General features: G+C 31.1%; 1 long non-coding RNA gene and 1 pseudogene across 1 annotated transcript; one reads left to right on the forward strand and one right to left on the reverse strand.

The window, feature by feature from the left end:
• Window positions 1–25,008, forward strand: part of LOC133198200 (receptor-type tyrosine-protein phosphatase T-like) — a 54,427-nt pseudogene that overhangs the window by 15,609 nt on the left and 13,810 nt on the right.
• On the reverse strand, window positions 7,467–8,369 carry LOC133199022 (uncharacterized). The gene is made up of 3 exons (XR_009722721.1): window positions 8,322–8,369; window positions 7,880–7,976; window positions 7,467–7,515 (listed from the first exon to the last, which is right to left on the reverse strand). It is a non-coding gene; the product is annotated as an uncharacterized LOC133199022 (long non-coding RNA).

Genomic DNA, 25,008 nt, shown 5'->3' on the forward strand with positions numbered 1-25,008 from the left:
CTCTTTATTCACCTTTTCAGCCATTTTCTATCCTGTTCATTCACCCATTTTCAGATATTTCGTTTAGTCGACTGATTGGCACAGCTCTGTCCTGTTCATTCACCTTTTCATATATTTCATTGCACATTCAGTCAACTGACTGGTGCAGTTCTATCCTGTGCTTTACTGGAAGAATGAAGATGAAGACCTTTTGTCAACATTTCATCTTTTCTGGTGTTTTTTCATGCATTCTCTTAATACTTATTTGTCTTCGAAATTCTGAGAGTTCTATTTTTTCCCCCTTAAATTTTATTACTTCTAAAATGCAGATAAATAATTGATATAAATATTAACTTAATGTAACACTGAGAAATATTATGTTTTTGTCTTTATGTATTGTCGACTATACATAGAAATTATAATATCAGAACGAGAAAACAAATTTCGTAATTGTACATTCACATCACTGAAGCTGGATTTGTTGCTTTCTTTACCGGTATATAAAAGGATGAAGTGTTTTTGGTAGAGATTTCTTACTTGTAGTTTCAGGGACAACCAGAGGACGAATCTTCATCAGCACTTCCTGTCGTTGCTGGAATCCTTTCTGCACTCTTTATAATTATTATCGCTGTTGTAATTTTACTTCTCATGAGAAGGTTTGTTAAAATCAATCTCATTACTAGGGCCGTAATTTTTTTCTGATATATTCATGCTAAAATTCTTTTCCTTTCCTTAAAGACTGTAAATTGGTTGAGATCTAACCATGAAAATAAAAAAAAAGATGAGCAAATTCTAAAAAAAATGTCACATTTTTATTTAAAAAAAAATTAATCCAAAAACAAATCATAGTAATAAAAAATTTGCAATAGGTATTTTGTTCTAAATATCTGATTGGAAAAAAAGGAAACTATAAAGGTTTTATGAAAAAAGATTTATTTCTATATTAAACTCCTGAGGAGATTCCTCTTTAATAGATTTAGAGCTGAAAAAGACAGTAAACGGGAATCTTTGCGAAAAACACCTCAGAAAAACTCAAACTTTACCGGTAAGAACTTTTTTTTTCTTTCTGCATCTGAATCTATATGGATTTTCACAAAAAGAAGTACATTATATCCAATGGAGTGAAATGATAAATAGTCTTTATCTAGAGCAGGTTTCTTTTCATTTCTTTAATTTCAAAGAGATAAATGTAAAGGACATGAAACTATGATTTTTGTATATTTGTATTCAAATTGGAAATAGTTTAAAGTTTTATATTTCTTACTGACAGCTAAATCAAACAGCTCGGATTTCAAAAACATATATGCAAATATAAAAACATTAACGGAACAAACGAATGGAAATCAACACAAGCCTACTGTTAAAAGTAGTAAAACAAGAAGAAGTAAATCAAACAAAAACAACGATAAAAATGATGATATTGACATCGATGAAAAGATACACGAGGAAAATCCGTATGGAGACTTGTATCTCAATGAAGTGCTGATTCCAGACATCGCAATAGACAGCCTGGATACAGTTATAAAAGAGAAACAGAGAGATGAAAACGATGGCTTTAAGAGGGAATATGCTGTAAGAAAGATTTAGATATAGCTGAAGATAAAAGAAAGCTCTTCATTCCCCTCTTCAATCATGTAAAATTTTGCTTTGATATTAATTATTCTCCATAAGTAATCTAACTCATTAAAATTACACACATTGTCTGAAGACCTTACAGGGAGACATTTGACAATTTTGTAAAGGAATCTTTATTTTAATTATTGAGAGAAATCTATCTTGACAAAGGGTCAATGTACTTAACTGATGACTTAATCTTAATAATAAACATACCAAATGAATTGGTTCTAAAATTATATTTAAAGATATTTCTTGTATTTAAGGCTCTTCCCTATGGCGAAAGAAGAAGTTGTACAGCGGGGAAGCTTTCTGAAAATCTAACAAAGAATAGGTTCAAAACAACATTCCCTTGTACGTTTTTTAAATGAATTTGTTTGAATTTATTTAGGTCTTGCTTAATTGATTATTTCTTTTCTTTAATTTTATTTTAATAGTGGGAATATAAAAAAAAGATACATATATAAAACTTTATCAAGAAGAAAATGTTCAATAAACAATAACCTGAACATTGATTGAAAGATTGATTATCGTTAGGTTTGGAAAGAGTTGGAATTAAAAAAAATACTTTAAAAATGTTGGTAATTATCTAGTTTTGGCTTACCAATACCAAAAATAATTCTGTTTCTTTCATATCTGTTCAGGAATAGTCTATTTTATATCTGTATCGGCTTCTGTATAATGTTGATCATCAAATAAGGAATATTTAAGTAGTTACAGGTTGGAATAAATGTTGGTGATCGGTAGCAAAAGAATGAATTTTTCAGATGACCATTCTCGAGTTAAACTTCGAAATAACCAGTCCGACTACATCAATGCCAATTTCATTCACGTGAGTCCTTCTATATATGAACATAAAATTACTGATTAAAAAATAAATACATACCTTGTAGAGGACACAAAATTGATGGAATGTACATCTCGAGAGATGATGCTCTTCTTCACACAGTTCTTGATATTTTTCAGGGCGTTAAGGAAGAAAATGAATATATAGCCTCTCAAGGTGAATATAGTTTAAATTGTTTTTCTTCAAATGATTATATCGATTATCAATTATTTTTTGAGTTGGAGGGAATACAGTAACGTGCGGATATGTGGATGAGAAAGTGAGTGACTGTGAGTGGGTAACGGAAGCGGGTTAAGTAATAATTCATATGCTCTGTTGAGAGGGGAAGCTTCGTTTTTCGATGCTCTTGTTATTTTTGATGCTTTGAAGGAGGTTGGATCTTGCTTTCAAAATGCTAAAGAATTTTTTGTGAAGTAATTTTTTATTATCTACCGGTACACGCATAATTTATTCAAATTAAAACATAAAATGGGGTCAATGTGCTTGTTTGGGCACTATCGTGCATTGAATATGACCTTTTGCAATTTAATTGCATCTTGCACAAAATCTCTTTATTTTCGAATTTTACCCCAGTACTTTTAAAACCAAATAAATCGTGAGAAAAAATGCATTCTTATAATATTTTGAATAGATATATCAAAAAAGAAAAGGTTTAAAATTATTTCGATTGATCAGTAATTTGACCCCTCTGCAGTCAGAAAATGTCATTATTCTTGCATTAAAAATTTAACAAGCAATAAAATTAGTTTAAAGGCTTAATTTTTAACTGCATTTAAACGAAATGGTCAAAGTTATATATATTCAGAAAGTAAAATTTAAAGGGATGGTCTATAATGTAATTTTTTTAGATAATACTTTAAAAGTGTTACCTTTTAGCTAAAATCGGGGGCTATTTTTTTCCTTGACTACCACAATATATTTGCTATATTTATCACAATATTACGATTAAATTATTAATCTGATATATAATTTGGTACCAGCATAAAACTTTTCAATGAAAAGCATTAACTCCTTAAGAAGCCTGCATCCAAATTATTAAAACATTTTCCGTCATTTTCATCAATCAGCTGGGCTTGTCTATAAAACATGTTATGTATATATCTACATTAGCTTGTTTAAAATAGCCGGTAATTTAGATAACCTTTTACACATTTAAATCAACTGGATTCATAGGGAGCTTCTTAATTTGTCTTAATTTATATTTAATATTTTACATTTATTTTCTACATAAATTGAATTTATGTTTAACACTTGTAATATGTCTTTATCAGTTGGATTAATATCAAACACCTGTTGTACATCTACATGACTTTACCAGTCATTTTCATGCAGTGTCTCGATTAGCCTTTGTTTTTAAGCCTCTCACACTATACCTATATGATAAAACCTAGTCTCAAAAACAGTTATCAGTTGATTAAAGATCCAATAATGCGAGAAAGCCTAGTAAATCGTCACCTGGCCCTTATTTTTTTTTTTAGGGCCAATAGTTCAAAACATAATTTATTGAACAGCCCTAGTATAAAGAAAGTCAAGATAAATTCAGTTGATATAGATACTTATCAGAACATCCCACCCTACTTTATACAGGTCCGAAGCAGAATACACTGGCAGACTTCTGGTCGATGACCTGGCAGGAGCACGTCTCACAAATCGTTATGCTGACCAACCTTAAAGAGGGAAATAAGGTTAGTCCTATAGGTTCTGGGGGGGGGGGGGATTGAAGCCTATGTAACATTGTTCATCATTGCATTTAAGAATTTCAAAATGCATTAATGGTCCCAAAAACGCGTGATTAATAAGTATATTATCTTAGCCTTATTTATGACTCTTATACAATTTTTTTCCTTCGCTGAAAAACATTGCAGTTACACAGGTGTTTTTCGCTTGATTTTCATATTAAGTCGTTTTCCATGTCTTTAGGCAAAGTGTGTGCAATATTGGCCAGAATTAAATAAGGCCATATCCACAGGGTCTTTTACTATCTGTAATATAGAAGAGAAAATCTACGCCTTCTATGTCATCAGGAGATTAAGGCTAACTCATAAAGATGTAAGTCTATTAAAACTATTCCAACAACAGTTTGTGAAGCATATTTTAAAAGTTTGTATATTTAATTATTTATAAGAAAACTTTGATAGTAAACTGTATTTGTAAGCGAAAATATAGATAACCTCATTAACAAGTTATAAACCTCATTAATAAGTTAAGGAAATGTTTAAATATTGCTTTACAAAGTACCACCACTCCTAACCTTCTCTCCTTTTATTGAATGATATAACTTTCCACCAGATAAAAAAGGCAAGTTTGGTAACTCAATATCACTACACTGCATGGCCGGACCACGGCACACCAGAACCGCTCTGTCTAGTAGTATTCCATGATCAAGTGACAAGGAATGAACAAAATCATGATCCCATATTGGTTCACTGCAGGTATGCTAATCAGCATATTAACATAAAGCTGGACAAACGTTTTGATTGTCTAAATATTCATCACGTATTTGATAGTCAACAGTTATCTTATAAGCAAAAAGGAGACTGCATGTTTTAATAAGGAAAAGTGCAGTGGTTACAACACAAGTCTGGTTTCAACTGGAGTCGCAGAGTGAGGATTTGATCCTTACATCACGTGTTCCGATTCCTCTTTTGAATCGTAAAACCGGTCTTTTGGGTGACTGTTCCTGGTACAAAAAAAATCACTCAATACTCAAGGGGTTTAATAAAGTAGCATATACAGGTCAAAATTTGCAATATTCCACCAGGAGTAAAATACTTTTAAAGGGACGTAAGCAAATGAACTACAACCTTCAAAATTATGAATAAGATTCATATTGATTTTATTTGTACATGAAAGTATGTTTTTATTTGTAGCGCAGGGATAGGCCGTACGGGTACATACATAGCTCTAGATGCTCTGTATAAAGCTGGTAACAAAGAGAAGAAAATCAACATCGCAGAATACGTCAAAAGAATGAGAGAAAATAGGATGAATATGGTCCAGACTTACGTATGTACTGTAACATTATCTAAATAATTATATTATGTCGTAGATTGTTAAACATCAAAATGTGCATATAACACTGTGCCGGATAAATCTGCCACCTCCAAAGTGGCAAATTGGCGCCCGCCAAACATTCAATTTTCAGCAAATTCAAAGATGTCATCTGATAGACCTTGATGTACAGACTTCATATCTACCTTTTGCAAGTGTGTATCTCACCTGTCAGGTGAGAGACTCACCTTTGATTTAAAAAATCCCTTGGGAGAAAAAAATATCCTGTAGGAATAAAAAAAATCCCTAGGGATTTACATGAAATCCTGCAGGATTCTGAAAAATCCTATTGGAATTTTGTCAAATCCTACAGGATTTATTTTTCCCAAGGGAATTATACTTTTCCTGTAGGAAATTGTAATCCTACAGGAGCTCTCAAAGATCCTACAGGAATAAATATTCCCTTGGGAAGTTTAATAATCCTATAGGATTTAAGTTCTTTACACATTTTTCCTATAGGAATTGCCCCAAACTTAACTGATTTTTAGGTACTCCTAAGGGAGAAAAAAATCCTGTAGGAATTTTTTAAATAGAAAATAATTTCCTGTGGGAAATAAAAATCCTAAAGGATATTTTCAAAATTATGCGTATTTTTCTATGTCCAATGCAACTTAATCCCAAAATTTTGTTAATGTTGCAGTTTTTCATTTTTATAACAGTGCCTGGCCATAATCGAGACATAATTTTATTTTTCCACTATCTGTTTAATTGAAATATGCAATTTAAAAAATATATATACATTGCAATGTTAATTGTGTCTTAATTGCTAAATACTCTGAAAGTGTAGATTTCTTTGCAGTTGTTTTATACGTCAAAATAATTTTATCTTTAGCATTTTCAGTTATATCATCAATCAAATGCAAAATCAAAATTTTAATTTATTAAGAAGTCATAGTAAATTGAGGAGGTAAAAAATTTTTCCTTGATGATTTCATAAATCATTATCATTCATTGTGTTTCATTTTAAGACAAAAGAAAGCAATTCTGGATGATTAAGTGGAAAAAAAAAATAGAAATTGAGCTATAATTATTATCTGATTTATAAAAATTATATTTTCAATAAAATATAAAGTTAAAATGCAATTGTGAGTCGCTTATGGCCACATACTGTACTTTGAATACTGTCCTTTTGGGCTTCTTAATATTGACCTTGTGGTACTTTATGAATACGATTTCTGTTAGACTACTAGAATTATACACTTGTATCTGTCATCCTGTCATCCTCAAACCTGTTTCTCATTGCAGGAGTGTTTTACTAATCCAAATCTTTAACTAAAATCATCATGAATTCAGAATGACGTTCAGATTGCTTGTCTGACGGTGTAATAACAGGAAATAAGTTTCGGTCGGTAAATGATGATTATTCTGCAACCTTGCTTTTTCCGGATTAAAACTGTAATCAGTTCATGATATTAGCTACGGGAGACACAAAAGTTCAAATTTCCTTGACAAGAAAAAGGTCTTTGAGGGGGCAAAGGCATAAAGTAGCTATTTTTCCTATAGTATTCTTTTTACCAGCAAAAATGGAAAGGGGGGGGGGTAGACAACTTCATCATATTTTCTATTATGCTGTTCACACTTCTTATAGCTATGTTTTCTACAAAATGCATTTATTAATGAAATATTCAATCTTTATAGTTCCTGGTCTTTCTGACCAAAATATTTAAACTTCATACTTTCTGATCTTTCTGTGTTTCAAAATGGATGTAACCTTGTAATGATCATAATACTTTTTAGACACGTAAGTGCAATATTTTCAAATTTCCCTAAATATACGCCAATAAATCACCAATGATTTTGGCAACAAGCAGACATATATAAAGAATCCCTTTTAACTGAAACTGAAATGAAAGATGAAAATGGTATGATTTTATCTATATTTATTGATTCACTTTCATGTCATTCTAAAAAAAAAAAAGTCCATTGGCATCTATCCTTTTCACATAATCAATCTGGGAGGTTCCTAACATGTGCAGGCTTTACAACTTCTACATAGCTATCACACACATACTTCACTCTGTAACCTGTGGAATAGATTAATATTTTATAATTTAGAAAGGTTAGACTTGGTCTAAGTAAGAGAGGTATATCTAGTAATTACAGAGATTTATAGAAGAGTACCTATATTGTACAAATTGAAGAATTTATTTCAATAAAAAAATTATTGCATGAGTAACCACCAAACAAATGAAAGTTGAAAGTTGAGTTTTTAAATAACTTTATCTAGTATTGTATGCTTTAACTGTATAAATGTTTAACCGATAGTACAAGTCAGTGCATTTTGCTTAAGACTATGTCAGCTACAGATAGAAAAAGGGTTTGCCAAGTAGTTATGACATACCTTTTTTTTTTCTTTTTTTTTTTTTAGAAATTATTAATAAAAGATACCTTCTGGGTTCTTCCTTTTCCCCAAAACCTTTGCCCGGTACCATGTTTTCTCAGGAGAGTAGAAGGCCTCCACTTCATCCCCTTTACTAAATGTGACCTGAAACATAGAAAACACAATGGAATTTCTTCTATAAATTGTCTTCCTTTTTGTCTTGATTTAATTGTGATCTATAATATTATCATTATCACCATTATTATCTTATCATTAATAATTAGTTCATTACAAAGTGACCTTGCGAGTTTTTAATACGCTTACATATTTCACTCGATCAAATATCTGCAAGGTTTTCTATTTTATGCCATATAATATATATAAAAACCTTTGAAGTCTCTGTCAACATTCAGTCTGAAATGTTTCTATCCTAATTATCCTGAATCATTAAGCATCAAGTAGGATAAAATATATGTTAAAGCTTAAATTAAAAAATATATATATGCTTACAACAGATTCTGTCTGAATGGATTCTTCTTGGATCCTTTCAAGTACAACCCATGCATTCTGCAACTAAACATAAAGGATTATTAATATGATGATCATAATCTATACAAAATTAATATAAGATCTTCAAACTTCCATAAAAAATTATCAAATACTGTTACCAGTTCTTATCTAGTTATATACAAAACTTTCTTGATTAGTAAAATATAATATATATATAAAGTTGTAAAGTTTGGCAGAACAGCAAGAGGATGTGTTATCTGAGTATGTCATTTACCTCCGATTCTTTTCTTTGTACAGCAGTCTGAAAAAATTCAACATTTATTTAGAGATTGTATAATTTGCAGCAGGAATATACATTAGAACATCCACTTCTTTGGAAGTTAAACTATATTACCATTTAAAATTGTTGTGATACATCATGTTTTACTAAAATATCAACTTAGTATCAATTCTTTTGTAATAAGTACACTTGTTTTGACATATTACTTGTAAGTTTTAAATGTATATCTACTAAAATTTCAATGGATAGCAGAATGATTGACTGATGTTTTTATTATTCAACATAAAAAATATTTGGTGTTACTGAACCTCTTTTCTTCTGTCTTTGTCCTGAACCCTTGTCTGCTGAGGGTCCAATGGCCTCTAAAATTTATAATAGTAATTATTTATAATATATCTTTGAGTAACATACTATTTAATTCTGATTCCAAAATCAAATTTTTTCATTTTAAAATTTAACAATATAGAGAAATCTGATGTTCTTTTTTAAAAATTATTATTTACCACTGTATTTTCCTCCTGGTCTCTGACTTCTTCTTCAAAGGAAAATGGATCCTATAAATCAAAACATCATATTAAGAGGTGCTTTAGTGTCCCATCATTTTCCATTCTTTTTTAATTAATCTTTAAAATCCATACCATCTCATTTTGATCTGTGTCATGTTTCCGCTGCATCTCCTCCAACTGGTACTTCAGCTTTGCATTTTCTTCTTTCAGTCTGCGATTTTCTCTCTGTCAAAACAACAGTAAAATTGTCAATACATGTAAAAAAAAAAATCTCTCCATCTTTTTTTATATTCATACATAAAGCAAAAATACTTGAACATAATCAGTTTTACACTCTGTTTTGCTATAACATATATGAATTTAGAGTCTCAAATAAAAAAAAATAGTTATGATTATATGCATCATTTTCATAATACCTTCATTTCCTGCAGATTTTCTTCGTTACTTCTTGTTTTCTGTAATATAAGCAGTCATCAGTGCACATGACATCAATAGTTGTGTATAAAGTACAGGACTACAAAATTGAAAATGTTAAAAATTATATTTATGCCATTCTCAGATACCTACCTTTAAGGAGGAAATGTCCTTTCTGAACTGGTCAAGGGAGACCAGACCATTGGCCAGATTGGACAGTTGGTGGTGTACCTCCACCTCTCTCTTCTCTCCCACTAGAAGGGCAAACAGGCCTGGCTTTATTGACTTGGTGTTCCTGCAATACAATATTTGAGAAACAGATAATAAAAGAGAACCTGTTTCTTTTGAAGATTTAATAAAATAAGGATTCAAACTACATAAAAGATTACAAAATTGAATTGAAAAGAATTTTCTTGATATAATTGGATTGTCTGAATAATGTAAAAATGAACTCATCAATGCTCACCGCATGGTAGGGATGTCTCCTCTTTTGAATGCTGCAAAAATGCCTTGCAGCTCCTCAAAACAACATTCTGGTAATGTTGCAAGGAAGATTTGTTCCGAAATGATCCTCCAAATGTCCCAGCCTGAAAAGGAACCAATAAGGCTAGTAAGCTAGAAGAGGAATCTTTGATTACCAGTACTTTCATTCTTATATTAAACAAGATTGAAGTAAAGAAATATGAAAGCTAAATCAAATTAAAATTTAAATCATTACCTAAACTAATTGTATTTTTCTTTTCATTTGATTGTTATAGGATTCTGTTTCTTCAGTCAAAAATCAAAATTATAGCAAAAATATTATACATAATTAAAATTTTAGACACTTAAGTGTAATTTATTTAAATCAGTACTTTAAACATGTTAAAAAGAGTCATAAAATGGTAGAATATTATTTAATGCCATAATGAGTAAAACACAAAATGAAATCAGTTATATTCTTACATGCACTTTTGGTCTGAAGGCTAAAAGCACCTCACATTTCCTTCTCCAGGCTACATCTCCAGTCTTCAAAAAGTCCCTCCTACCTACTTTTCCACTCTGTGGATGGGCATCTCGCATGATCTAAAAATGAAGTAAATACTTTCAAGAATTATATGCTAAAGTTTTGTGATAAAAAGAGCATTGTTGATGATAATTAATATTATATTGAAGAACAAATACTACTGGTAATGATCAAACAATGTTGTTTTTCTGATTAAAAAAAATATCAATAAATGTAAAACTTTTTCAATACAAATTTCTATGCCTGATAATGACATGTTGTACCTTGACCTCTTCCTCTAACTCCTTATGCACATATTTCCTCAATGCTGATGAAGGTACATCTTCAGATGAAGCTACACCTTCAGGTCTACCATCCTCAACTGTGGAGTCCAACTCTGAATCAGTATGCAGAATGGACTCTGATGGTGTAAACAGCTCACCAGAGGAGTCTATAAAATGTTTGGTACACATTATATTATGATGACTGAAATCCTAAGAATCTGGAAAATATTTTTGTAAATGAGGTTCTTTATTGATAAAGTTCTGTATAGCTTGTTTTGTCACATTTGTTTCAAAAATAAAATAATGTGCACTTCCATGCCCTGATATGCCCATCAATTATATATTTATATATCATAAATAGAGAAGTGTGCACGAAAAAAAAATCATGTCACTTGGTACAATACAAAAATTTGCAAGAACTCCCTATTCCTAATTTGCTGCCATCTACTCTTCCGTATTTATTAATCAGAACAATCAGTATATACTATAAATATACAGTAAGATGTTCATTGTTCATTGGGTAAGTTGAGGTCACAAATGCTCAAATTGCTGAATGACAAACACACAACTACTGAACATAATACTTATCATTAATTTTATCATTATAAGCTTTTTACTTACACACCTTTTAGAGGCTTTTACTTTTTATGTCCATTGACCAAACAAGAGTGCACATATTCTACCAAAGAAGCATAAGTGTAAGAAAAAAAAAGATGTTTATGGTTGGTTTTGGTGATTTGACAGATCGTTATTCTATGAGTATGCAAAAGGTCTTTCATTGCATTTGTATGTTTTCCTTCAGTTTATGGATCATAAGTGACCATTTTTAGATCTTGGAAAAAAATAATTTAAAAAATGTCCTTATGCCTTTTGAAACAAGGGGCCATGGGCCACATTGCTCACCTGATGCACTTTGGACAAGAAGATTTTTTACAAAAAAAATTCTCATTAAATTCATAAATGACTTTACTCCAACTTGTAGTATAGACATTAAGGAGTTTCAATTTACTGGGGTATTAAATATTGCAACATTGTGATGGTCCAATATCATTACAATGAACTTGGTGCTGCTATTTTGTTAGAGATTTTCAACCTTTACACATTTTAGAATTTGGAATTTATGTTATGATAATAATTTATTTTTCATTCTTTTCTTCACATCATTCTTAGATATAGAATTAATTTAACTTTATTCTCATACGTTTATTTTTTATGAAAATCAATGTTCAAAACTTGTTTGATTTCCATTAATACTGGAACTCTTCAAATTAGAGGTCTGTTTGGTCGTCTGACTGAGACAGCATAAAGTTGCAGATAATACAAAACATGCCAATCTCAATCTAATTTTAAATGTAAAATGTATTTGTCATTACAATTAAAGAATAGATGAATTAATAGACATATATAAAAGAGCAGAACCCTTAATTTATCATCCATTAGAAAAATATGGCATTTCCCAGGCATGTGTAATGATTCAGATTTACCATGCAATAAATAGATATATACATACAATCAACAATACTTACTAGGTATAAATTGATATTTTTGTTGGTTCTATTCTTGATGCATATAAAGTCCACAACAATGTTTCATTTGCATTTTTGTTAGGATTTGTTCATTGACATGAATTCATCATATTGTTTACAAATTGTTTACATATTTATGTTATGTTTGTCCCAGAAATCCCGTGAGATTTGTACATTTTTCGACTTTTCACAAAAAAAGCTTGCACATTGATAGTTTAAGGAAATTTAAAAAGAAGTATGTACAAGATCTTTTAATATAAAAATGTACTAACCTAAAGGTGACACATCATCAGCAAAAACTATCTTCAGTTTGGATAAAACAGCATTCAGCTCATCACAGAATTTCCTCCTTGATGCAATGTCCTTCAGGCTTTTAAATCCACTTTCCACAGTCTTGTATGCTTCCAGAGGCACAGTTTTCTTCTCATTCTACAGAATAATAAAACACTTTTGCATGTAAGGTTTTTAAGGTCATCTTTCTAAACATTTTTCCTTGTTCCATGACTAAGGATTAAAGAAATTGGGTAGGGTCACATTTTTTTTATTTAAAAAATGAAAGTGTGAAGTAGTTTTTAATGAATAAAAATAAACATTTCCTGAAAATCAAGAAAAATTGTGCAGTTTTTGATAGGGAGAGGTCAAACAAACATTTTTCTTTAAAGATGGCCTGAGAAATTTTTGTTTTGTGGGCTGGTTTGGTTTCATTCTGCCATTGCTTCTGAGAAAGAAATCATAAATTTAGTTTACCACGTCTTTCTTTTCCCTTTTAAATTTGTCATAAATAATTATGATTACATAGCTTAGTTGTTCTTGAGGAGAAGATGTTGAAGGTTTTCCATCCCTAATAGGACCTAATTCTCTATCCTTAAATATCCATAATGTATATAATACTCTGATATTAATTCAAAGCACTTTACAGTAGAAAAGGATTTACCAAGAGAAAGTTTCCAAAATGTAATTAACTAAGCAGTAATTAATTAACATATATTGCATTGAAGTCTATCGAGACAAGCGATTTTTAAAAAAATAAATATTCGAATAATAAGAATATCAATAAAGATGCATTTACTCATTAGAAAAAGAATGACAATAAAAAACTTTTTTTTACCGTATGGATTTTTTAAAATTGATTTTTATTACTTAAAAAAAGAGGGAGATAACTCTTCAACAAAGGTCAAGGTCATAAATTAGGACACTTTCCATTCTTACATACTAATGGTAATAAATGGGTATAATGTCTAAATATACCGAGTATTCTGTACACATCTGTTATGTATTCAAATTCATTGAATCTGAAGCTTTTAGGGATAGAATACCTTAAAGATATTTTCTTTAAAAATCCCATGGAACCCCTCTTTTGTCCCTATTCTACCCCTGGGGGTTATGATTGGAACAATCACACACACACACAAGCGCACTACCACATCCATCCCCCCTCAACTCTTTTGTGAGGGGATAATATTACAGGAACATAATGTAAGGTTAAAAATAAATTAAAATTCAATATGTACAACTTACAAAAAGCGAGTTGGAATATCCAAATTGCGAGTGAAAAAATGATGATTTTTTTCATTGTAAATTTCACCCAGGAAAAATTATCCGTTTCAATCCAGTTTTAGTCTTTCTATCTTTAGTTACTGTTTAAATCAGTCATTTTTAAAGGTGCTTGGACACAGATTTGAAGTTAATATTTTCTCAAATTTTCTGTATGGTTTCATGACTTATATGTTGCTATAGCATTTCATACTAAAATATAATAAAAATCTTATATCATCTCAAAGTTATTAAAACCTCAAATTTCTGGACGCGTTGGATTGACACACCCATGCGCTTTCACATATTTTCAATTTTATTCTTAACAGACCTGGGGTAATGGTAATGTGTAATGGTAATGCATTGTAATCATTACATCTTTTCAAAGTAATTGGGTGTAATGTGTAATGGATCCATCTTCCAGTTACAAGTAATTGTAATGTAATGCATTACTTTAAAAAATATGTCAGTAATGACCATTACTTTTCAATTATATTTCAATTACATTTTGTATTTTAAATATCTTTTTATTTCTGAATCTTAAACAAAGCAAGCTAGGCCATTGAGGGTTTTTTTTTTATTATTGATAATGTTAAAGTCTAAAAATTAAATCCTATAACTTACCATTTTTTTTTTAAATGGTGATTGATAGACAATATACTAAATAATTGTTCTAGTATAAAACTTCTTGACAATTAAGACAGTTATAAAATCAATTGAAGAGAGCCAGAAAAATTATTAAAAGAAATCACAGGATTTCAAAGATAGCCACAAAACAAGTGACATTAATATGACTACCAATTGAGATACAGACTATATTTTTCAACTTGAGTTTTTTTTTCTTTTCACAAAGTTCATTCTGGTAAAATCCCTAGGGCAGAAATGCAAAAAATGTGGGGAAAATGTGATAATTTGACACTTTTCCAACAAATTCCCATAGGGTCCAATAGTAAAATTTGACAACTTTAAAGATGGCTCTCTTAGAAATTGGGATGGGAAACATTTGATATTTTTATCTTGAAATAATTAATATAATAGTAAAAATTCATTCAGGAAAATTGATCAAAATATCTAGGGTAGAAATAATTAGACTCAGCCTCGTTAATTTATCATTATAAAAATTTCTGTGTGTGTAAAATAACTTATTTAAGTTTGCATTATGCCCCTGACTGATATAGCAAAAAAATACAGTTATCATGGTTAAAGCTTGATTTAACTTCTCAAAATAGTTTGAAAAATTTTGTTAACTATGTTGTATATTAAGAAAATTAAAGCTTTAATACTGATTATTTTCAATATTACAATGTACTTTGAATTCTGCAATACTGGAAAGAGTTATTCCCCCATTGTTTTTTTCCTCTGGGAAGTGTTACTCCCTCTTTTATCAACCATTTGTCGCCCATGTGGTGCAGTGGTAGAGCATCTGCTCTAGAGTCAGGGAGTAAGGGGTGATCCTTACAGCGTGGGTTCGAATCCCTTTGTGGGATAAGGAGACCGGTTCTGTGGATCAGACGGTATATAAAATTTGCAGCTCTCCACCGGCAAGTGGAGGCTAATCTCCATGAGTGAATTTTTGAGAGAGACAATAAACACACACACAAACTCTCCAGTTAATGGTAGCCTAGCATTGTAATACTATCTACACTAATAGTTATCACGATTACCTAGCAGATTTGTACGTATCAAAGCAAGGCTGGATGTGTTAAAATTTGCCATAAATTAAAATTCATATATTTGATAAATATCTCTCAAATCAACTAATAGTATCGATAGTATCGGCAGCTAACTGTAACAAGCAAAGGGGTAGAATTAGACAGCCTACAGATTCGGGACCGAAGTTATGGTGATCTTGCCCCATTTCACATTATTGCTAAAAACAAATTTATAGAAGACTTTTATTTTCTCAGGCTTATAGAGTTTTGGCAGGGCTGAAAACTTTCATCAGCAGTCAGCCCTGCATGTCTAGCTTATTCTACCATGAGTTTCAAACACTGCTGTTCATCTGTAAACGTTTCACATTTTCAACTTTTTCTCAAGAACCACTGGGCCAATTTTAACTAATGTTGGTACAAAGCATTCTTGGGTGAAGGGAAGTTTAAATTGTTAAAATGAAGGGCCAAACCTTCAAAATGCTACCATGATTAAAAATATTGGACCATCCACTTATTAGGTACAAAATATGGTCTTGAATTATACATTGAATTCCATAAGAACCACTGGACCCAAACAACTGAAACTTATGTGGAAGCATTCTTGGGTAGTGTAGATTCTAAATTATTCGAATCATGACCCCCAGGGGGTAGGACAGGGTCACAATAGGGAATCCAAGTTTTACATTGAAATGTATTTGAAAAAAAAAAAACCTTTAAAAATCTTCTTCTAAATCTTCTTCTCAAGAACCTCTGGGCCAGAAAAGCTGAAACTTACGTGGAAAAATCCAGAGTTAGTGTAGATTATACATTGTTGAAATCATGACCTCCCGTGGGTAGAGAGGGACCATACTAGGTATTACAATGATTACAAGAGGAAATCTGGTGAAGAACAGTAGGGCCAAAGTCAAAATCAATAGGTGTCTTCCTTAGGCCATAGGAAGTTGCAGTATAAAATGTCATTGCAAAAGCTCAAAGGCTTCTCGAGATATTGCGCAGAAACGAAAGTGTTAAAACAGACAAAAGATTTGAATTTATGAACTTGACCTTGACCTTTTGATCTCAAAATAGGAATCTTCCTTAGGCCATAGGCAGTCGTTGTGTAAAATTTCACTGCAAAAGCTCAAAGGCTTCTCGAGATATCCTGTGGAAACAAAAGTGCTACAGACAGACGGACGGACAGATGGATTAATAGACAGACAGAAATCAATATCCCGCACTTTCAGCAGAGGATAAAAATAAATTAGTCTGACAGATTTGTATTTGTTTTTTTTTTCTTTTCTTCAGAGTAATCAGTTGCATGTGATGTCATGGCAAGGAATCATTATTCATCTGATGAAGGAGGATGTTATTCTTCAGAAGAAGAAAACATTGGTAATTTTTTTCCTCCTTGAAGTATTTACTCTATGTTCAGTTACCTGTGTCAAAGGTTTAAATAAAATTCTCTGTTCAATTACAGTTTATCAGTGAGTATTGTAATGCCAGCTTTTGTGGTCCATGACAGTTTGTCTGTCTTCTTGTGTTGTACTTTTCAGATTGTTCACTTTCGTAATATATATATTTATTAATCCCACAACAGATCCAATTGGCAAAAGGAAATGTGCTGTTTACTCTTCGGATGAGGAATTCAAAGATGACAGAATTTTATTTAAAAGATCCTGCAGACAACTTGGCCATGATGACAGTGGTAATAAGATGTATATAACTTGACTAAGAAAATTTTAATTGAGTTTAGAAGGTATCTAAAAAAAAAAAAGAATTGGAAATTTGGAACTAAAATATTCTTCTTTCCAAGTTAGTTTTAAAGATCCAGAAGTAGTAAAGGGTATAAATTTTTCTAATGAATAGTATTCCTTTTCTCACTAAAGATTCAGTATTATAGATTTTTGATAATTTTAATTTTTGGTCACTGAAATTTCTGTAGTAATTAAAAAAAAAATGTTTCTTTTTTTCCTTAGTTGGTGTACCAGACTTGTTGCCGAGTTGCCCAGATTTCTCCTCAGATGAAGACTTTTTCATGATGGCAAACACTGATTGTCCTGACCACGATGAAGAAGATATGGATGATTGCAACAGGCCACTACTATCAGGTAGAATAATTAAATAGTGTTTTGCCATCATTTAAAGGTCATATTATAAGCTCTATGATGTAAAGAATAGTTCATTAGGCTCGTGTTAATGAAAAGTTAACTGAAGTTTTCAACTGGGTTTACTATCAGAAAAAAAGTTATTGAAATAGGGCAAATGGAAAGTGGATGGCTGCCAACAGAGAGTGCTTCATTTTTCAGTTTTCAAGATTATCATGATTATGTATCCTTTGCCCAGTTGGTTCTACAATTGAATTCAGTATATTGAACATTGATTACTTAATATCTCTAACACCATTAAAATATCAAAGTGGGTTCTTAAGTCCCAAGCACATTTTTCTTACTAATTATAACCTTAATATTTTACACACTTGGATATCTAGATTTTTTTTTATCATTTTTGAAATAGAAATGAAAAATGAAGATAAAGGAGAAAAAATTGTCTTGTGTAATAATATTTTAAGTTTCATTTCTAGGTAGGCAATTGTGCTCATAGAATGAGAAATTTGTGAGACTCACAAAATCCTCAAGATCCATGAGTCAATTGTTGATTTTTATTTAAGGTATCCGGACCCACAATAGCCTCAAATTCAATGAAAATAAATTATTTATGGTAGTATGATCCTCAGGTTCTGAAAATCAATGCTCACAAAAATGTCTCTGACGTCACATAGTATGATAGTAACATGAATTCAGCCATGGAATTTCTTCAAAGTTCATCATTATAGTTAATCTTATTATGTAGGGAAAATTATCAAATGTCAAATATATATTCAGGAAATGCGAATAAAAACACCAGCTATGCATTTTCTAATTGAAATTAAATCAACAAATATAATCTAGAATAGAAATATAGTTAGCCAGGCATTTAGAGAAAATTGCACCTTTTTTATGCTTATATAGTATTTTATAGGGGTGCAACGATACACTAACCTCACGATATGATACGTATCACGGTATTCAGTTCACGATACGATACGTATCACGATACATGACAAGGTTAAAAAGTCTTTCAAGTTTGTCATCATATTTTTTTAAAACTTGACAGGGTTATACAAAATGTTCATACTTTTTAATAATAATTAAAATAACATTAATTTTTTATTAACTTGAATTGGATTGTTAGGTAGATCATTGAGTTGTGACAACATTCTAAACCAATAATGAACATTTACAGGGAAGTACGGGGACCTTTCCTAATAATCTTCCTTTTAAATTGGTATGAAAAAGGAAGACATTCATTCTTTTATTCCTTTTATTTACGTAGAAAACCAGTTGTCATATTTCTCGTGTTAATATGTTTTAGTCAACAAGACAGCGAATTTTCATCGAAATACACACCGTGATGAAATATCGTGTATTACCAAAGAATACGTTTAGATCTAAAGGGTTTATCATTTGTCTTAACACCTATAACTTATAATCACATTAAGTCCTTCTCCGTGTTAAATATGAGGTCTGTAAGATGCTGGAGATGAGTTTAACTGCCGTAAATGCGTTATCAGCGACATCACCTTTGCGCGGAAGCCATTTTGAAATAGTAAAAAAGGAAATAAAGCGGACAAAATGGATATTTCCGGACCGATTGAACCGAACCGCGATATCAGTTTAGCGTATCGTGAATTGAACCGTGGAAAAATATACCGCGATATACCGTCAAACGGTTTATCGTTGCACCCTTAGTATTTTAGTTCTTCTTTTTACTTCAGTTGTCATATGATACGTAGTGTAAAAAGCTTGTACTAGACATCACATATCGCATCTAATTTCATATCATGCTATTAAGCAGTGGTATCTAATGCTAGACTAAAGGAAATTTGATTTCTCTTAAAATGAATTTATTTTTTTTCTTTTACGGGGTACAAATTCCAACTTTTTACAAGACCGTTTACAAGACTCCAAAGAACCTTGAATCATAGTAAGATGCATAAAATGAAAATTGTTGCACAAAAAGACCTCAATTTCATTTTGAGACTTTTTAAATGAAATAATAACTTTAAGAGTTATCCTTCCTGGCTGAGGATCAGATATCCTTAAATGCATAGCAGGTATATATGGGCCAAATATGGAGTATATTAAGATGTTATTGTCATGTTTTTGTATCAGAATGTAAGGGTGCAATGTGTCCTAATAATGACCTTGTGCTGTCCTTGAAGAGTTATTCCCCATTGCTTTAAATTAAAAAAAAAACAATTTGGGTCAGATACCTTAAACTAGTTTAATATTTTGCAGAAAGGACATTGAATGTGTCGCACTGTAAACCAGACAACAGACAACGTAAGTTATCATATTTAAATTTTCTTTATCTGTAATGACATGACTTCAAATAAAAATTTCTTTTGCTCTAAAAATCATTAAAAAGGACTAAAATTTGATTTGATCAAATGTTTGAATGGTGATATAAAACTATTGTTTATTTATGAAACCAAACACTTCATATATATTTTCAGCACGTAAAAGAATGAAGAAATCTGGGGGGCGTCTAGAGAGCAAGGAAACCAGCATTGATACTGTCCACCAAATTAAAGACCTAAGGTGTTGCAGGGAACTCTGCTTAGAGAAGTTAGATGTGAAGACCATTGGGCAAGCAAGAAGGGACTTTTACATGAAGAAACAAGATGAGCAGACAGAATTCATATTCAGTAGTCTTCGGTAAGATGATTGTTTTCTGGAAATTATTTGTTAAAAACTTCCCCTTTAAACATGTTTAACTCGCAAGAACTTTTTCAAAATATATTTTTCTTGAATTAAAAATTCAATATTATTTGAATTATTGATACACTTTTAGCCAATTGTGAATTAATACTGAAATTCCTGTAAATATGAGGTAATGTTGTTAAACCTCCTTTCAAGTAACAAAGTTAAAAATGTCTGTTAGTCTGTCTAGATGTAATGTACGAGGGGTTATCAAAAAGTTCGTGGACTGACGCGATAAAATTAATAATATGTAGTCTTTGCTTACAAAATTTATGCGGAACATAAAACAACAAAAGTTTAAGAAATGTTGAAAATTTTAGCTTGATACGTTGATAATTTGCCAAATTATTCTAAAATTAAAAAGACTTTATGTGATCACCCGGCGCTGTCGCCGTTTAGTGTCATGACGTCCGCCTAACGTCATTGTTTCTTAATGTCCGCTCTCTCTACCTCATACACTTATCTTGATGAGATTACCTGAAGTTAAGTAAGGACTTAAACCCGTCTTATTTATATGAATTTACAATGTCGTGAGCAGCTGTTTTCAATGCATATAATATTGTAAATGGATCTTTATATGGGGAAAGATCCTCACTTGATTATGCCAGAATACTTAGCTTGTTGGAGTTCAATTTCTACCACACATGATCAACGTCACTTTTCGACGTGACTGCCTTTTGACACCCTGACTACAAATTGAAACTAACTGTGCATATTTCATCTCTCTGAATCTTTTTGGGCATTAAAAAACAAGTACTCTGGATGCATTTTATTTTTCTGTAGCCAGTTTAAACATTCCTGAGGTCAATACCAGTTTTTCCAGGAGCGAAACTCTATAGAGTGTTTGAAAAAGAAACCCCTCCCCCTTTTTGACGTTATTTTCAAGCCCATAATTGTTTGGACACTCCATATAAAATTTACAATAAAATTTCATAGAAATTACAGAATGGGGTAAAAATTGCAAATTTTACTGAACAAATGTGTCGTACCACAAGCCTGAATTAACGAGATTTTTTGATGACAAATACTCATATCTAACGAGTTTTTCTCAGTTACACTCAGGTAGGAAAAAACGTCATATTAGAGGTTGCGCCGCCTGGACATACCTTTGCTTACAAAAACACTAACAATTTATTAAAAAATAAAAATTATGATTTATGGTTTATTCTATAGATAAAAAAGATGATGCTAACTAAATGTGTAAAAATTCATTGATGTACCTAAAGCGCTTTTAATTTTATGACGCTAGTCCACGAACTTTTTGATAACCCCTCGTATGTTTGTAGAAAAAAGATTAATTTTTTTCTTTTTGAAACCACTCCATCTTTCCTATCCAAAAAATTCTGATTGGCTACTATTATCACAAACCCTGGGCATATGGAGCTATTAAAAGTCTGGATTTTTCTTGAGTTTTTAGTTTAATGAATTGATATTGTTTGACCAATCAACAATTTAAGCTTTTGTATATGACAGTTTTTGTTGACCCGTATTTTACAATTATGTCCATTCAGGAACTATCTTGACAAAAAATATTTTATTGAATTTAATAAAAGTAAATTTAAAACAATTATTTTGAAGAACAGGTTGACTAAAAAAGGCCCAGGTTATTTACAGGTACTTTGAAAAAAATTAATGTTAAAGAGGTAAGTACCAAGACAATTTTTGCACTATGATATTAATGATGTATTTTGCTTTTTAGCTGCAGTTATGCCCATGTTGAAAAAGGAAGCAAAGTAACATTTGTGGCATTTGGAGTAAGACTGTGTCAGACTGGATGGAGAGCTCTGCATGGCATCAAACCAAGGAGGTTAGTGAAAACTATTTTTTCTCACACATTTAAAAATATATTTATGGTGGATGCTGTATGAAAAGTCTGATACAAAGTATCAAATTACTGGAAAGTGGTAGGATTTCATAGTGTGTTTCCTATTCCAACCTGAGAAAAAATACGGTAGGTAGGTAGGGAAACATTTTATTTTATTTTAACATTTTATTGGCAAGCACGCTACCATTTTTCCCCGGGGAAATCTCTGTCAAAACATTTCTGATTAATGTGTATAGGATATGCATTTTCTGAAACACGGAAGTGATCGAGATTAGGATTTCTAATAGTGAAACTGGAATAGTTTACTCCTGGAAATATATCTTAGATAAATTTTTCAGGGTCGGCTCATATATATTAGGGAACTGGAAACACACAATTTATTTATCTAGGCCTTATCAAAATTAATGGTTGATTTCTGAATTCAGAAAAATATTTTCTTAAGGTATGTGATAAGTAATCATGATAATAACTTCAGAATCAATGAAATTGATTGCATTACCAGATAAATATGGGCTGAATACTTAGTATTAGTGTTGTTATGATAGTCACTGGCTATCCAAAAATCATCTCTGAGGACAGAATGTCGGTGACAAAGTTTTAAAATCGATAGTTGCTTTTTTGTTTGTTTTTTTCAAAATGTTTTTTTTAAACAAAATTGTTTATACTTGAAAATGCAACCCTCTCAAATTGTAGCAGGGTGGACTTTTTTTTCCAGCTGATGCAATTTTACCAAGAATGTTAATTGTAGCTTTATTTGAGATATGAAATATTTCAACCTAGAAAACATTCACCTTAAATATGAAGAATAATGATCATTATTATATAATCTAGCAATTCCCCCACAACTTTTTGAACTTTGTTTTCTACCACAAGACAGCCATGCTGGGTGTCCATTGTAAATATCACACCTGGTTAATTCAGCCCGCAGATGTTTGCCCCCATTTATTGAGCCATTGATGGAAAGTGAAAAATAAATGTTTTAAGCTGAAACTTTATTATGTGTCAATTTGTAAGATTGTACATTAGCAAAAAAAAACCCTACTGATCGTGTATGTGACAGGAAACAAACTTATTTTTATGTTTTTTTTTTGCCTAAGCATTACCGGTAATTGACGTTGGTCTGACAGATTTGTATTGAAATATCAGTTTCATTTTCAAAGATATCTGATAATGTTATGGTTAATGTTGTTTAATTTGGCCTTGAAACTAAAGTTCAAATCATGGATCATATTATTGATTGTATGCTACCGATTCAATTTGATAATCGATTGTAAATTTGATCCGATTTTACAACACTACTTAATATATTTAGTAGGGATGGCAATTTGTAACCGGTTAACCAATTACACGGTCGGAATGATGGCAATCATTTAGAAAATTTGTAATGGGTTAGTTGGAAAGAAATAAAATTGAACATAATTTTCTTAAAATTCATTTTTAAAAGCACATAGAGTTGAAAATTAAGCATTTAACAAAACTATTCAAACTGATTTGAATCAGGATTGAGACCATGGGGTAAATGGTTTGCGTAGCGTTAATTATTGTGCAATCACCATGCCGTTACCCAGACTGTCCTGTATTTCTTTAATAATAATTAAATTATTGAAACCACTGTGAAATGGTATACAGTATTTGGTGTATTCAGTTCTCTATCAAATTAAATTATTAGACAAACATTGTAAATTATGGGGTACAGTTCAGACTTAATTTTGATTATTGTGACAATTTTACCTTGCATTACATCTGCTCTAAAAATTAGCTTGAGGATTTCATAAGTTGTTTTTTCTAAATTATTTTGAAACTGAAATAAAAAGTGTAGTTTTCTGATACAGAATCAAGACAAATGGAATGTTTTAAACTTCTATCATCTTTTTTTAGTCTTTCTGTGTACATACAGAAAGAGCTACATGTAATTTGAAAAAAAAAAATCTATAATATGTGTATTTTGATATAATTAACCTGTTATTTGGTGGGAACGTCTTGATGTTAACTGATTAGCAATTCTGCATTCGATTGCCATCCCTAACATTTAGTCTTAATTTAGTAAATTTAGTCTTGAGGATATCTGATCCTCAGTTTAGGACATAAATGGCTCGCATCTTAAACAGTCAATAAAGGAGGAAAAATGGCTCTTTCTTCTATTCCTGCCTTTGTATCTACTCCTTGGGTATTCTTGGAAGTTATCCTGTTCAGCACGTAAATTATTTTTAGAGAACTTTATGCATGCTAACAATCCATTGTAGGTATATATATATATATATATATATATATATATATATATATACATTGTAGGTATAGGATAATAAAGGCAAAAGTGAAGGAAGGATATCAGTCAATGGATACTGAGGATGGAAGAAGTGGACTGAAATATGCCAGTGAGATGTATTTACAGGCCAAAACGTATGTAGAGACCACTGCTGTGAGATATGGTGACCAGCAGCCAGACTGCAGAGAAGTCCACCTTCCATGTTGCCTAAACAAGACAATTGCATACGAGGAATATCAAAAAACATTTCAAGACAGAGGTCTGCGTTGTGTGTCCAAAAGAAGCTTCTACAGAATATGGAGAGAACATTTCAACAATGTTAAAATCAGAAAGGTAAAGTAAATTTTATCAATGTACATTGTAAGGCTAAATAAATTTAATTCATTGGTTCTCAGGCAAAATTTCTCCAGAACAGATGCGGGAGGAAGGCTTTTTTTTTTTATCATTTTATTGGCAATAAAGTAGATGATTAAATCATTAAAAAATCATTTTTTATACCCAAATTTTCTTTAAAATAATGATTACAATTCTTTGTTAATAGATATACTTTCCATGTCTGATCAATGGGTTTGCATTCTCTATTGCTTATCAATGTGTGAACATCATAGGCATTATTTTCAAATTTTTTTTTTTTT

This window comes from Saccostrea echinata, unplaced genomic scaffold (genome assembly GCF_033153115.1).
Source record: "Saccostrea echinata isolate AGI-Se365-2 ecotype Australia unplaced genomic scaffold, CSIRO_AGI_Sech_v1 ptg000033l, whole genome shotgun sequence".
NCBI lineage: Eukaryota > Metazoa > Mollusca > Bivalvia > Ostreida > Ostreidae > Saccostrea > Saccostrea echinata.